Genomic DNA, 17,457 nt, shown 5'->3' with positions numbered 1-17,457 from the left:
GCAGAAAAATACTAAGAGTTTGCATAAAAAGGTGTTTATAAAGAAATTAGATATGGGAAGTAGATTTTTACTCTTACAGCGTGTTTGGCAATATTTGGGAAGGAGAATAGGAGTTTAGAGGAGGGAGTTGTGTTGAGACTAGACATGGGATGAGTCATTTTATTCCCAATCCTCTGTTTGGTGCGTGAAAGGAATTATGTGTGAGAATATGATGAGAAATTATACTCCCTTATTTGGTTTGTGGGAATTGACATGAGACAAGCAAAGTTAGAATAAAAGGTTAAGATTGGCTCACTAAAACAATTCTCATCCAACTCCCACCCTCTCCCATGTTAATAAAATGATGAGAGTTGGAGTCTCACATCTCATGTCTATTCCCTTATGAATTTTCAATACCTTCAACCAAACAATAGATTTGAAGTCTCATATCCCTTCATTTTCCATTCCCTAACTCTAATTACCCTCAACCAAACACGCTTAGCCTGTTTGGCAAACTAACGGAAGGGGAATGGGAGTTTAACTCTAATTCTCTTTCCCCATCTCAATTACCAGCCCTCCCCAGATAATAGATATGTGGGACTTTTACACGTGAATTCCCCTTCCACTTCTCTATTGAATTCCCATTTCACCTAAACAAACAAAGAAAGAATAAAACTCTCTATGCCTCAAACTCCTATTCCCTCTCTCCAATCCCTTCTTTGGCATATGAAAATTGGTGTGGGATAAAACTCTCCTCATTTAAACTCCCATTTCCTTTCCCACTTAAACTCTCACTCCCTTTAATCAAACAGTAGACTTTTAATCTCCTCATCCTTCAACTCCCATTCCCCATCTCAAAACGTGTTTGGCAAACTTTAGGAAGGGGAATGGGAGTTTAATGTAGGGAGTTGTATTGAGATTAGACATGGGATGAGTCATTTTATTTCCAATCCCTGTTTGGCGCATGATGAAAATTATGTGCGAGAGTTTGAGAAGAAATTGTATTCCCGTGTTTGGTTCATAGGAATTGTCAAGGAAATATACAAGGGAAATTAACGTAAGTTATGATGAAGGGCTAAAATTGACTCACTAAAACTATTCCCTTCCAACTCCCATCCCCTCCCCGTTAATAAAATGGTGGGAGTTGAAGTCTCAAGTCCCATGACTATTCCTTATGAACTCCCAATCCCCTCAACCAAACAATAGATTTGAAGTCTCGTACCCCTTTAATTCCCATTCCCTAGCTCTAACTACCCCCAACCAAACACGCTATCAAGGCCGGGCTTGGGTATACCTGGGGTCTGGTGAGATAGGGTGGGAGCCGTCCGATTAGTTTCGGAATTTGTGCTGCAACATGTTGGTGTTGTGGGCACGGTGTATGGATCGAGGATTGCGAGAGATGGGAAAACGGGAGGTGGCAGCAGCCAGGCGGGGTTTAGGATATGTCACTTGGCGCATGTTTGGTTGCCTTTAGGCCTATGCAGCATCTTTTCGGCGCCGCATTGTTTGGTTGTTTACATATACTATTGAGCTTGCATGACGCGTTTCTTAAAGCATTTTTAGGTCTGACTCATTGAAAATATCTTAATCGACAGTTTCCAATGAGTTAAGCCCAACCGATGCTTTGTAGCGCACATGGGTGGCTCGCTAGGAACGTGATTAAGTCGTCCTCTTCCTCCTTCCTATCATGGCGGTACCTCACAATCTACCTCACCTTCCAGCCCATGAACCACTCCTTCTCCGCCTCGCCAGCCGTCGAACTCACCCGCTTGCGCGCCCGATCCGGCCGCTGGGCCCACCACGGCCGCAACGATCGCTGCGTGCAAGCTAGTCGACGTGCCCGTTGCCGCCGCGCTACATCACCTAGGTGCTGCTCCTCAAGGCGCATCATGCCGCAGGGTAGCTCACTAGAACGCCACCGCCTTATCGGTCGTCGAACTCGCCCGCACGCGTGCCAGATCCGGCCGCTGGGCCCGCCGCGGCCGCAACACTCGCTGCGTGTGAGCTGGCCAAGGCACCCGTCGCCGCCGCGCTACATCACCTGGGTGCTGCTCCTTAAGGAGCATCGCGCTGTGGGGAAGCTCATGGGGGACGCCGTCACATTGCTCTCCATGGTGGTCCCCCGCGGAGGCGGATGGCGGCGGGCCGGACCGACTCCGACGCCGATGCGACACCTAGGAACAGCCCCGCGCTGCACACCAGGTTATACAGCTTCCTCAGTGCCTCCTCATCCTCCTTTCCATGCTCCTCCTTGCCGTCGATGTTGCCGCCCGCGCCCAAGGCTCGCACATCGTCACGCTCCCCGGCCTAGAGGTCGTCAAAGGCCTCTTTTTTGCCGCTTACTCGTCTTGGATGCGCGCCCGCACCGCCTACCTCGGTCTGTCCATGTGGTTCCTCACCAACGCTTGTGCGTGTTCATCCTCTGTCTCTGCTGCTTTTGGATCGAGCTCGGGAGAATCAAGCTCGTGCCCAACACCGCCGGCAAAGGCTCAGACGACGTCGAGGTCGGCATCCCGGAGGATTTCCCCATGGTGCTCATCCAGATTCCAACCACGAGAAGGAAGTGAGCTGCACAGATATAGAACGAATTTCCACTTCACTTCCTATTTTTTCTGTGCCTGAAGGTGAAATCAAGGTTATGGGAATGGTCGTCGAGCGCCCTAGCCGGCGACCTTCCTCTCGACGTCGGAGCCAGGGGCAGCGTGACCGGGTCACGCATGAGTTGAAGCGAGATCGGACAAAGGAAGTAGGACGGCACCTCGGTGGGAGGCGCACTCAACATGTTTGAGGAAATGACCTACCACAGTCCAACAAGGTCGCCGACGTGCTCGGCACTTTTCGTGCCGTCGTCGAGCTTCCAGAAGACTGCTTTGGCTGCTGGTACACCGGCGCCGACGCTCACGCTGTGGTTCCCTCTGTTGTAGTCGCTCTGCACGTACACTACAATCTTCCTCTTCGGTGTAGTTGTTAACTCCTAATCACCATGCATGTATGCAACCAAACATTGGATGAAAATTGCTTTTCTATGACAAGACCCCATATGCAAGCAACTAAACAACACGCCAATGTCATATTTTACCCTGTATTTTCTAAACCAGGCCCTACTCAACTTGTCCCTTTTTCTCCTCCCAACCATGCTCGGCTAAGAAAGTAACCAAACACGCCCTTGAGCATGGACTGATGCAGGACCAAGCCCCTTGTGTCTGATTTTCATGAATTCCAGATGTGTTTGAGGATGAACACGACGAGCACATGGGGAAGTTAGGCGTAATTGAGTACACAGGACATCACTACTGCACTTACATCCAAAGTCCTTGCTGCTAGCCTGCTATACATACTGGACCAATTACTAGAGCTCGCGCACACCAGTTAAATTACCAGATATTTTCCTTGGTAATGATTCCGATGTTCATGAGAATATGATGCTGCCTAAATTGGATACATTCCAATTACTAGAGCATGCGCATGGACAAGAAGGATGAACATTGGAGTAGGATCAAGCATAGAGACGAAGACGCGCGAGGGAACAAGAACGGAGTTACCAGTGAAGTTTTCAATACTTTGAAGTTACCATAATGATATACGAGGACATGGACGAAATATACAAGATGCCCTTTCATAAGTTTCGTCCATAGCTTATTATAGGTGTTGCGCTTATGTTTAGGCCAGATTCATGTAATTTCAAAATACATTTAAAATGTCGTTTTCAGAGTCTGTGTTAATAGAAAAAAAATACTTAGAACATAATTTAATCCCACCTTATCAAGGGTGGACAAAATTCCCCTATGTACCCCCACTTTGATCAGTAAGGTTTTCCTCCTCAATTCGCAATATTCGGATTATAATCTCAGTTTCTTGTTTGTTCTTTGTTTGTGTGCAGGAAACAGAGCCTCGTGGTCACGTTGATCGTGCTCCGGGCATGGTCAATAACCACTCAGAGTTGGTTTAGCGATTGCTAATGCGACGTCTTCGCACGTTCATAGTCGGATCGTCAAAGTTGACTTCTACCAAAAACTATAGATGCATCTCATCGAAACATCGGGACACCTTCGCTTCTATCAAGTGGTATCAGATTTTTGAGTTGCTCGGTGAGATTTTACCAGCTTTTCATAGTCTAGATCGTGTCTGCTTTCATACCTACAGTCCACGAAAAAGCCCCAAAAAAATTAGGGTTAGTTCATCATATCCAAACCAATCTGAGCCTTTTGTATAATCTTTAAAGTGTTTTGCTTTGTTGAATTTGCAGTTACATCGTCGTGTCGAGTTATTGGTCTTAGCATCTAGTACTTTAGATTTTTGAGTTTTGTTCACAGGTTGTCACGCCGCCGCCACACCATCTTCATCACCGCTGCCATATACCACCACCGCATATCTGCCGCCAGTCCGAGTCCATATACACCACCATATATATGCCGCCATCACACCAATCCGAGTCCACCTCCAACACATATATGCCACCATCACGCCAATTCGAGTCTAGCTCCAACGCATATATACCACCAGTCCGAGTTCCACCAGATTCATCTCCGCCACCAGTCCGAGTTCCACCAGATAACATCTCCACCACCAATACTACTCCGAGTTGATTATTCGCTTCTATGTTATTGATTTCTCGATCACATCATACTATGTGTCGTGATCATGTCAGACTCCCTAAGTTTTGTACCACTCGTGGAAGAAAAATGGTTTCAAACTAAAAAACTATGCATGGAAAATTCTGGCTAGACAGTTTTTAGACCATTCATAAACAATTTTGAAATTTTTTGTTGCTGAGCAAAAAAATGGAAAAAAAGTGAAAAGAAAAGTTGAAGAAAAGTGAAAAAAGAGTGAATAAAAAGTGATTCAGAGTGTGCTTCTCCCTTGTTTACGTGGCGCGTCGTGATTTTGTTAGTGTTATAGGCTCGCTTCTTTAGAATGGTCTAGCTTAGGACTAGTAGAGTACCGTCATTGAGTGTTTATTCAACTTTACATCTCTAAATTGATTATTGATGACCTTTTTGCTACCATACTGTAAGTTATCCTAGGTCCATGTACAACTACTTTGTGTATTTCACACCACCTGGCAATCGCTCTATCTAAAATTGAGAGTTTTGACTACAACTGTTGCAAATCACCATCTACTACTTGGTAAGAATGGGTAAGAATTTGTGATTCGCTTGACGTACTGTGATTTTCCACCACACCACATCCTATTAGTAGTCTGTAGGACCATATTCTTGTGTGTTTCTATTTTTGCTAACCATGACAGGATCACAAGTTGATGAGCTAGACTGGGAGAACATGACGAATAAGGAGCTACATGATAAGTTTCAGCAAATGATGGGTGAACATGTGCAAGACATGCTAAACATCTTTGGACAGACCATGGAGAGGATAGATGGCATTGAGAGACAATCGACACCAAGCTGGAGGCCATGTTTAATGAAGTGCTCGCGCGTCTACCACTGCTACTTGTGAGCTGCATTGGGATTTAAGGGTGAAGCAATATAGTAGCGGTCAGTATTTCCCTCAGTGAGAACCAAGGTTATTGAACTAGTAGGAGAACCATGCAAATCATAGTGAACAACAACTGCACACACAAGAGCAAATAGTTGCACCCAACACGGGCAAGAGTGTCGTCAACCCCCTTGAACTCGTTACTTGCAAGGATCAAATCTGGTATTGGTAGAGATATAAATGAAAAGTAAAACAAAATAAAGAAAATTGCAGCAAGGTATTTTTGGTTTTTGTAATATGATAAAAGTAGACCCGCGGGCCATAGTTTTCACCAGAGGCTTCTCTCTCAAAACATAGCATACGGTGGGTGGACAAATTATCGTTGGGCAATTGATGGAAAAGTGCATAGTTTTGATGTTATTCATGGCAATGATCATGTATATAGGCATTACGTCCGTGACAAGTAGACCGAAACGATTCTTCATCTACTACCATTACTCCACCAATCGATCGCTATCCAACATACATCTATGGTATTAAGTTCATGACAAACAGAGTAACGCTTTAAGCAAGATGACATAATGTAGACAGAATAAACTCAAGCAATATGATTGAACCTCGTTGTTTTACCCTTAATGGCAACAATACAATATGTGCCTCGCTAACCCTACTATCACTGGGTGAGAACACCGCAAGATTGAACCCATCAGAAAGCACCTCTCCCACTGAAGATAAATCAATCTAGTTGGCCAAACCAAACGGATAGATCGGAGAGAAATACAAATCTATAACGATCATGCATAATAAAAGTTTAGAAAAGACTCAATTACTTTCAATGAGTAATCTGATCATAAAGCCACAATTAACTGGATCCCAACAAACGACCACAAAAGAATATTACATTGAACCTATCTCCATGAAGATCATGGAGAACATTGTATTGAAGATCAAAGAGAGAGAAGAAGCCATCTAGCTACAAGCTGTGGACCCATAGGTCTGTGGTAAACTAATCACACATCTTCGAAAGGCAGCAAGGTTGATGTAGAAGCCATCCGTGATCGATTCCCCCTCTGGCAAAGTACCAAAAAAGGCCTCTAGATGGGATCGCGGAAGAACAGAAACTTGCGATGGCGGAAAAATTGTTTCGGGTGGATTTTTGTGGTTTCAGGATTTATGGGAATTTATATGCTTGGAATTTGGTCAAACGGAGCTGCATGGGGCCCACAAACTTAGGTGGCGCCTCCCTGGGGCCGCGCCATGTGATCTTGTGGCTCTGTCATATCTCGTCTGATCTCCTCCTAAAGCTTCTAGTGTCCCTTCTTGTCCAGAAAAAATCACCGTAAAGTTTTATCGTGTTTGGACTTCGTTTAGTATTGATTTCTGAAAAACAGAAAACATGCAGAAAACTGGAACTAGCACTATGTTGGGGAACGTAGTAATTTCAAAAAAAAACCCTACGCACATGCAAGATCATGGTGATGCATAGCAACGAGAGGGGAAGAGTGTTGTCCATGTACCCTCGTAGACCGTAAGAGGAAGCGTTATGACAACGCGGTTGATGTAGTCGTACGTCTTCACGATCGACCGATCCTAGTACCGAAAGTACGGCACCTCCACGATCTGCACATGTTCGGCTCGGTGACGTCCCACGAACTTACGATCCAGCAGAGTGTCGAGGGAGACCTTAGTCAGCACGACGGTGTGATGGTGCTACCGGAACAGGGATTCGCCTAAGCACCGCTACGATATGACCGATGTGGATTATGGTGGAGGGGGGCACCGCACACGGCTAAGAGATCAATGATCAATTTGTGTGTCTATGGGGTGCCCCCTGGCCATGTATATAAAGGATGGAGGGAGGAGGAGGCCGACCTGTAACACCCTCGATGCGACTATAGCTCCCACGTGTCGAGGCACGACTTAGAGACATAATCGCATTGAAGGCATATGTCGCAAGTTATGCAATCTTCACAACATCCCATGTAATATGAATAATAAAGGGGAGAACATAGTTGGCTTACACTCGCCACGTCAATCAAGAACATAAATAACATTACATCATCCAAACACTCATGGTCCGACTACGGCGCCAAAATAAAAGAGAACCCAACATGCGACACGGTCCCAATCACCCCCAACTGGGCACCACTACTGATCATCGGGAAAGGAAACATAGTATCGTTGAGAGTCTTCGTCAAACTCCCACTTGAGCTCATACGCGTCTCCTGGAGCGGAATCATCAGGCCCTGCATCTGGTGTAATAGTAATCTGTGAGCCACAGGGACTCAGCAATCTCGTACCCTCGCGATCAAAACTATTCAAGCTTATAGGTATGGCAAGGTAAAATGTGAGTGGGGCTGCAGCAAGCGACTAGCAAGTATGGTGGCTAACTTATTCGCAAAAGAGAGCGAGAAGAGGAGGCAATGCACGAGCGAGAAGCTATAGAACAACCTGCGCAAACATTACTCCAACACCGTGTCCACTTCCCGGACTCCGCCGAGAAGAGGCCATCACGGCAACACACTCAGTTGATTCATTTTAATTAAATTAAGGTTCAAGTTATCTACAACCGGACATTAACAAATTCCCATCTTCCCATAACCGCGGGCACGGCTTTCGAAAGTTCAATCCCTGCAGGGGAGTCCCAACTTAGCCCATGACAAGCTCTCATGGTCAACGAAGGAATAGACCTCCTCCCAAGACGTTCCGATCAGACTCGGTATCTCGGTAATTCAAGACACTTCGACAGGTTAAAACAAATCCAGCAACACCGCCCGAATGTGCCGACAAATCCCGATAGGAGCTGCACATATCTCTTTCTCAGGGCACACTCAGATGAACACTACGTACAACTAAAACCAACCCTCAAGTTGCCCCGAGGTGGCGCTGCAAGTGGCTCTATTTGGACCAACACTCAGAGGAGCACTGGCCCGGGGGGTTTAAAATAAGATGACCCTCAGGCTCCGGTAACCCAAGGGAAAAAGAGGCTAGGTGGAGAATGGTAAAACCAAGGTTGGGCATTGCTGGAAAAGCTTTAATCAAGGCGAACTATCAAGGGGTTCCCATTATAACCCAACCGCGTAAGGAACGCAAAATCCGGGAACATAACACCGATATGACGGAAACTAGGGCGGCAAGAGTGGAACAAAACACTAGGCGAGAGGCCGAGCCTTCCACCCTTTACCAAGTATATAGATGCATTAAGATAACAAGGAAATATAGTGATATCCCAACAAGTAAATAAAAGATGCTCCAACAAGGAACGGCCTCCAAACTTCACCTGCAGCTAGCAACGCTATAAGAGGGGCTGAGCAAAGCGGTAACATAGCCAATCAACGGTTTGCTAGGACAATGGTGGGTTAGAGGTTTGACATGGCAATTTAGGAGGCTTTCAAGCAAGTGGTAGGCATTGTAGCAATGGCATAGCAAAAGAGCGAGCAAACTAGCATAGCAAAGATAGTAGTGATTTCGAGGGTATGATCATCTTGCCTGCACAGTTGTCAGAGTTGACTGGATCCTCAAGAGCAAACTCAACGGGCTCCTCGTTAGCGAACTCGTCTCCCGGCTCTACCCAAACAAGACAAACAAGCAACAAGGATACTATCAACCACGTGCAAGACCTAGCAATATGATGAAATGATGATATGCTATGCGGGATGCGATGCGGGATGCAAAATGCAAGATATGATAGGAAATGCATGAACCTGGCCTCAACTTGGAATTCCAAGGGTGCCACTGGAAAGATGAGATGAAATCGCTTGAAAACGATATAAAGAACGCTGGAATCGGAGTTACGGTTTGGAAATGGCAAGCGATTCAAAAATGACACCGGTCTGCGATTTACAGCAAGTAGGCATCTAAATGCAATGAAATGAACATGCTACAGCACCCAAACATGACAACAAAATACATGGCAGGGATGCACACAAGATGCTTAACAAAAGTCTAGCACTGAGCTACGGCCAAATCATCCATTAGGAGGTTCAAACAAGCATGGCAAAAACGCAAATTTAAAACAGATTTCAGACTTAGTGAAATTAACACTTGTCTGGAATTTCAGATCATACAGCCCTCTTCGGAGCAACAAAACAACATGCTACAGGACCTGAACATGACAAATAAAGACATGGCATGGAGCTACTCAACAAGATTAACAAAAGTCCCTTAGTGACCTTGAGCCAAAAGGGTTCACAAAATATGCTAACAAGCACACGAACCTAGCAAAAACATAATCAGTTTTCAGACTTAGAGAAAACTGAGACATGCTGAAATATAACTCACGAAGGCATGTTAACGAGCTCGATGCACTCACTACGGTGCAAGTCATGGCAAGGCAAGCATACATCCCTAAAGAAGGCACAAAATACAAGCTAGAAATGGCAAGAACAATGGCATAGCATGCACGGATCAATTACAATAACATCGGCAAAATCGCAAACAAGTTGATGATCTGCCCAGATTTGCAACGAAGCAAAAGTAGAGCTCGATTGACTCAAGCTAGGGTGCTCCATAATTGCAAACAAAGACATGGATGGATAGAGCATAACAAGATTAACAAAACTCCCTTACTGATCATCCTCAAAAGAGGCACGGATCACTAGGAAACAACATGAACATATGGCATCATGAACTAAACAATCCCAGACTTAGTGAAAACTACTAAGTCCCTGAAAACAGATTTACCGGGTGCCTCACTTTGCAAGCTTGCACAAGTCACCACACACATCACAAAAATGCATGGGTTGCACCTCTGGAAAGATAACAAAATCCTTAACAAAACATATATAGGACTCATGGGCATATCATGCACACAACAATCATGGCAAAAATGACAAAAGTCTAAGATGAACTACCAGATCTGACAATTAACTCATGAAGGCCTCTTCTAACAGCATTTCGGGCATCAAGATGAACTCAAATGAAAATGATGCAATGGAATTAAATGATTTACTCGTCGAGACGAACATTTTGATATACTATATGTCCAAATCGGAGCTACGTATGCGGAGAAAAGGCAGGTCAAAGTTAGCACAAAAATTAGGGTTCGGAGGAGAAAGTCAACCGAGATTCCAGATCTCAGATCTGCACGGATTACGATGTTCGCCGGAGGGAGCACTGTAGCTGGCCGGAAATTACGCGGAGGCGGCCGGATCTTGACGAGGGGAGGAGGAGGCGGCGGATCTCGCCGGATCCGAGGCCGGACCGGTGCTCCGGCGAGGCAGGGAGCCTCGGGATGCGCGTCGGCCGGCGACGCGTGGAGGCGGCGGCATTGGCGCGTGGAGGCGGCAGCGGTCGCGGCGGCCTGGTGCGGCGGCGGCCGGCGAAGGAGGCGGCGGGGCGCGGCTGAGGAGGCGGCGGGGCGGATCGGCAGCGGGGACGAAGGCCCCAAGCGGCGGCGCGGTCAACGGGCCTCGGGGGCCCCTCCTGGGCCTCCCGGGCCGGCGGCGGCGGGGAACTGGGGACCGGGCGCGGCGAATGTGAGGCTGCCACGTGGCGGCGGACGGCGGGATTTTCGTCCGGCGGCGGGCGGACACGTCCGGCCGCGCGGAGATCTCTTTTTTTAGGGTTTCGAGAGGGGATCCGTGATTTTTTGGAGGGGGGGGTGTATATATAGGCATAGGGGGAGCTAGGAGAGTCCAAATGAGGTGCGGTTTTCGGCCACGCGATCATGATCGAACGCTCTAGAACATGGAGCAGAGTTTGGTGGGTTTTGGGCCAAATTGGAGGGGTGTTGGGCTGCAACACACACGAGGCCTTTTCGGTCCCTCGGTTAACCGTTGGAGTACCAAACGAAGTCCAAATGGTACGAAACTTGACAGGTGGTCTACCGGTAGTAAACCAAGGCCGCTTGGAAAGTCTCGGTCCAATCCGGAAATGTTTAATCCCCACACACGAAAGAAAGCTAGAAATGACCACCGGAGGAGAACGAAGCGCCGGAATGCAAAACGGACAACGGGGAAAATGCTCGAATGCATGAGACGAACATGTATGCAAATGCAATGCACATGATGACATGATATGAGATGCATGACAACGACAACAAAACACGGAGACAAAAACCCGAACCCGAGGAAATAAATATAACTTAACGCCGGAAACGGCAAGAGTTGGAGTACAAATAGGGAAAGTTACATCTGGGGTGTTACAACACGCCACCACTACGAAAGGATCTCGTCCCGAGATCTAGGACTGAAAGAACGCCGGGTACTCAGAACGGAGGTGATCCTCGCGTTCCCAGGTAGCTTCACGGTCGGAATGGTGTGACCACTTGACTTTGAGAAATTTGATTGACTTGTTGCGAGTCTTGCGTTCAGTCTCTTCAAGAATAGCAACTGGGTGCTCACGATAAGAGAGATCTTCTTGGAGCTCAATGTCCTCGAAGTTGACGGTGTGGTCAGGAGTCTTGAAGCACTTTCGAAGCTGAGAGACATGGAACACGTCATGAACATTTGCAAAGTTTGAAGGAAGCTCGAGTTGATAGGCGAGGTCGCCTCTCTTGCTGACAATCTTGAAAGGTCCCACGTATCTAGGGGCAAGCTTCCCTTTGATACCGAAGCGACGAGTACCTTTCATAGGAGAGACGCGGAGGTAAACATGATCTCTGATCTCGAAAGTCAAATCACGGTGCTTACTATCATAGTAGCTCTTCTGGCGGGATTGGGCTGCTTTGAGGTTATCACGAATGACTTTGCACATTTCTTCTGCCTTTGTGATTAAGTCATTACCCAGCAGCTGACGTTCACCGGTTTCGGACCAGTTGAGAGGGGTACGGCACTTCCTGCCATACAGAATTTCAAAAGGGGCCTTGCCCGAACTTGCTTGAAAACTGTTGTTGTAGGAGAATTCAGCATAAGGAAGACAATCCTCCCACTTCATGCCGAAGGAGATCACACAAGCCCTGAGCATATCTTCAAGAATCTGGTTGACACGCTCGACTTGACCGCTTGTTTGAGGATGGAAAGCAGTGCTGAAACGGATGTTGGTGCCCATGGCCTTCTGAAAAGAATCCCAAAACTTCGAGGTAAAGATGCTGCCACGGTCTGAAGAGATCACTTGAGGGATACCGTGCAGAGAGACAATGCGAGAGGTATAGAGTTTCGCCAATTGAGCTGCAGTGGTCGACTCTTTGATAGGCAGAAAATGAGCCACTTTGGTGAGTTTATCGATGACAACGAATATAGCATCATTGCCACGCTTGGACTTTGGAAACCCAGTCAAGAAGTCCATTTCAATGTGGTCAAACTTCCATTCTGGAATGGCAAGAGGTTGGAGGAGACCTGCTGGCCTTTGGTGTTCTGCCTTCACTCTTATGCAGACATCACATTCATTCACGAATTGAGCGATCTCGCGCTTCATTCGAGTCCACCAATAAGCTTGCTTAAGGTCCTGATACATCTTCGTGCTCCCAGGGTGGATGGAGAGGAGAGAATTGTGAGCCTCGTTCATGATCACTTTATGGAGGTCACCTTTGGGCACAACAATACGATCCTCGAAGAAGAGAGTGTCCTTGTCATCAAGGCGGTAGCACTTGTACTTGAACTGACTCTTGGCAATCCCAATATTCACCTTTTTCACCATAGCATCAAGAAGCTGGGCTTGGCGAATCTGGTCTTCTAAGGTAGGAGAGACTTGAAGGTTGGCGAGGAAACCTTGAGGAACAACTTGCAGATTAAGTTTACGGAAAGCTTCACAAAGCTCGGGTTGATAAGGCTTAAGAATCAGACTGTTGCAATACACTTTCCTACTCAAAGCGTCAGCAATCACATTGGCCTTGCCTGGAGTATACTCGATACTCGGATTATACTCTTGAATCATTTCGACCCATCGAGTTTGCCTGAGGTTGAGATTAGGCTGAGTGAAGATGTACTTGAGACTCTTGTGATCAGTGAAAATGTCCACTTTTCTTCCCAATAGAAGATGTCTCCAAGTCAAAAGAGCATGCACAACTGCCGCCAACTCGAGATCATGAGTGGGGTAGTTCTTCTCATTAGGCTTCAGCTGGCGAGATGTATAAGCAACAACTTTCTTCTCTTGCATCAATACTGCGCCAAGACCTTGGAGAGAGGCATCACAAAAGACCTCGTACGGCTTGGATTCATCAGGTGGAGTCAGAACTGGAGCAGTGATCAATTTCTCTTTCAAAGTGTTGAAAGCAATATCACACTCCGGAGACCAAACGTACTTGACGTGCTTCTGAAGAAGATTTGAGAGAGGCTTCGCGATCTTGGAAAAGTTTTCAACGAATCTTCGGCAATAGCTTGCGAGACCGAGAAAACTGCGGAGTTGCTTCACGTTCTGAGGAGGTTCCCAATTCACAATTGCGGACACCTTCTCAGGATTCACGGCAATGCCCTTGGCAGAGATGATATGACCAAGATAAAGAACCTCATCGAGCCAGAATTCACACTTGGAGAACTTGGCGTAGAACTGATGTTCTCTGAGCTTATCAAGAACCAAACGCAAGTGCTTGGCATGATCTTCCTTGTTCTTGAAGAAAACCAGAATGTCGTCGAGATAGACCAAAATGAAGTCATTGGTGTAGGCGTTGAAGATGAAGTTCATCATGCGAGAGAACGTCGGAGGAGCGTTGGCGAGGCCAAAAGACATGACAGTGTATTCATATGAACCAAAGCTTGTTCTGAATGCTGTCTTGGGAATATCTTCTTCACGAATGCGAATCTGATGATAACCCATACGGAGATCAAGCTTGGAGAATACTTGGGCACCTTTGAGTTGTTCGAACAGCTCATTGATGTTGGGAAGTGGGTATTTGTTCTTGATGGTCTTCTTATTCACTGGACGGTAATCAACACAAAGTCGGTCCGTTCCATCCTTCTTCACAAAAAGAACACCACAACCCCACGGAGAAGAACTAGGCCGGATGAGACCCATTCTTTCTTGCTCATCGAGCTGCTTCTTCAGCTCTTTCAACTCTTCAGGTTCGAGCTTGTAAGGACGTTTGCACACAGGTTCCGTGACAGGCTCAAGATCAATAACGAATTCAACTGGCCGGTGCGGAGGCATTCCTGGGAGCTCTTCTGGAAAGATGTCTTGATATTCGCAAACGACTGGATTTGAGAGATGGCATCCAATTCACCCTTCCCATTGAGAGAAAACAGACGGATAGTATCATCACGAGCGGCAAAGACAATTACATCCTCAGACGAATGAGTCAATCGAATCTGCCTGGCTGCACAATCAAGCCGAGCCTTGTGCTTAGAAAGCCAATCCATTCCGAGAATAAGATCAATATCCGAGTTACCAAGAACCACCGGAGAAGAGAGAAACTTGTAATCGCCCAATGTGATAGAGACATCCGGGACGCAATTGTTAGAAGTCATTTGCTTGTCCGGAGACACAATCTTCAATGGAACAGGAATCCTTTCGGTCACAAAATCATGCTTGGCCACAAATGGAGTTGAAATAAAAGAAAGCGATGCACCAGTGTCAAAAAGAACTTTTGCAGGAACATCGTTAACAGGAAGGTTAGCCATGATCACATCTGGTGAGTCCTCTACCTGAGCTGCATTTAGCAAATTGACCTTGGCGTGCTTGGGGTTATGCTTGACCACAGCTGTACTTGCCGATCTGACAGGAGGAGGAGGAGGAAGACGCCTCTGGTTGAAACACTTGTTGGCATAGTGACCCTTCTGTTGGCACTTGTTGCACGTGACCTCTGAAAGCGGACGGTGATACGGAGCACTCGATCTTGGAGCTTGAGACGAAGTCTTGTTCTGAAAGCCAGGGTTGGGTGGGTGGGAAGAACCACTGCTACCTTTGCTCTTCTGCTGATACGGCTGACGGAATGGAGGAGGAGGAAGCCAAAACTTCTGCTGCTTGGCCACTTGAGTAGAGGAAGAAGGAGTAGCATCTCTGACTCGCTTCTTGGAAGCATCACACCTCAACTGAGCAGCCTCTTGCTTCAGTGCCATGTTGTAGAACTCATCGTATCTCAAAGGCTCAAAGAGAACAAGAGCGAGCTGGATATCTTCTCTGAGACCACCCCTGAACTGGTATATCATGCTCTTCTCATCAGGGACGTCCTGCTTGGCAAAGCGGGCGAGCTTCTGGAACAACTTGTTGTAGTCATATACAGACAAAGAGCCTTTCTTCAGATTGCGGAATTCCTCACGCTTGCTTTCAACCACGCTCTGCGGAATATGATGAGCTCGGAAATCTCGACGAAAATCATCCCAAGTGATAACACGTCCACCTCTAGAGTCCTTGTACTGCTGGAACCATTCTGTAGCTTGATCTTTGAGTTGGAAGGAAGCGAACTTGACAAAGTCCTCAGGCCTGACGTTACTGCACTCGAAATGCTTACACAGATCCACAAGCCAATCGTCAGCATCGGTTGCCTCAACACAATTGCTGAAAGTCTTTAGCCCGTTAGCAAGGAACTGGTTGAGTGTAGCAAAGTGACTCAGATTGCTGCCTTGATTCCCTTGACTGCCTTGATTGCGTTCTTGAAGAATTTGCATGATCAGCTGTATGTTTGCATTGGTTGCGGCCATCACAGCTTGCCATGCCTCCGGAGGAGGTGGAGGTGGTGGCGGATCAGGATTCGGAGTCATGCGCGTTGGAGGAGCCATCCTGAAGAGGTTGACCACCATTAGCACATTGACAGATAAATTATTGAAGCTGAATCCAACGGAATGAAAATTGCAACATATAGTCTTCACATCCGAACAAAACGAACGAATGCAATCCTCTTGAAATGGTCACATATCCATAAATTGAGAAGCCACGTAGAATTAAGGTAGAGAAATAAATCAATAAGGTACGGATCAAGAACGAATAATCGGTAAGAAATCCCAATCTCAAACCAATATCCGTGGAAGAAGAACTAGAGCTACTAGAATTCCCACCTATGAAACTCCCGAACCTTTCCGGTTATGCAATCAGGTGTTGGGGATACAGGGGAAGCATAATATCTCACCCAAACTAGCAAATCCTACATCCAGCTGTATCCATCCTTCAACACATAACCAAGAAAACTTCGGAAACCATCTACCTCAACCTTCGAAAAGCATCCGTTATACAAGTTATGGCGATACTCCCGAACTCCCGCCCCAGTACTGGGTGGCGTCGAGGTTATCTCACCAACGAACTGCATAAAAGAGATTTTCGATGTCGGCGTACTAAACTCAGGTATTCCAGAACTGCAACGATAAAATTATGACGACAACACCTTAGAGCTCAACTCCCCGGGACACTTCCACTAAACCCCTGACAGGAGGCACCAAGACAATGTTCTCATCATAAAACCATCGGAACGATTCCAAGATACCCGCGTGAACCTAAAAAAAATTTAGTGAAATTTGAGAAGAGAAGAGTCAAAACTCTACGTCAGGATGCCTTACCAGAGCGATGAGGAGACTGGGAAGTAAAAAGAATTCCTAATCTCTCCGATATATAATTCCTAAAGACTCAAAACATTTTTCTAGACACAACTCGGCCGCTAAAAACGATCAAGCAATGGGGCTCCTAAGGTCGGGGAAGGCTCTGATTACCAACTTGTAACACCCTCGATGCGACTATAGCTCCCACGTGTCGAGGCCGACTTAGAGACATAATCGCATTGAAGGCATATGTCGCAAGTTATGCAATCTTCACAACATCCCATGTAATATGAATAATAAAGGGGAGAACATAGTTGGCTTACACTCGCCACGTTAATCAAGAACATAAATAACATTACATCATCCAAACACTCATGGCCCGACTACGGCGCCAAAATAAAAGAGAACCCAACATGCGACACGGTCCCAATCACCACCAACTGGGCACCACTACTGATCATCGGGAAAGGAAACATAGTATCGTTGAGAGTCTTCGTCGAACTCCCACTTGAGCTCATACGCGTCTCCTGGAGCGGAATCATCAGGCCCTGCATCTGGTGTAATAGTAATCTGTGAGCCACAGGGACTCAGCAATCTCGTACCCTCGCGATCAAAACTATTCAAGCTTATAGGTATGGCAAGGTAAAATGTGAGTGGAGCTGCAGCAAGCGACTAGCAAGTATGGTGGCTAACTTATTCG

The 17,457-nt window shown here is 46.6% G+C and overlaps 1 long non-coding RNA gene across 1 annotated transcript; it reads left to right on the top strand.

Annotated features, from left to right (window-relative positions):
- The first annotated feature begins 98 nt into the window (after window positions 1–98).
- Window positions 99–5,835, top strand: LOC147970893 (uncharacterized). The gene is made up of 2 exons (XR_015604374.1): window positions 99–2,181; window positions 3,860–5,835. It is a non-coding gene; the product is annotated as an uncharacterized LOC147970893 (long non-coding RNA).
- Window positions 5,836–17,457: the final 11,622 nt, after the last annotated feature.

Source organism: Triticum urartu, chromosome 5A (assembly GCF_056163025.1).
Source record: "Triticum urartu cultivar PI428250 chromosome 5A, HENAU_Tu73, whole genome shotgun sequence".
NCBI classification, from domain to species: domain Eukaryota; kingdom Viridiplantae; phylum Streptophyta; class Magnoliopsida; order Poales; family Poaceae; genus Triticum; species Triticum urartu.
The sequence above is the reverse complement of the archived record's forward strand: the minus strand, read 5'-3'. Positions and strand labels throughout refer to the sequence as shown.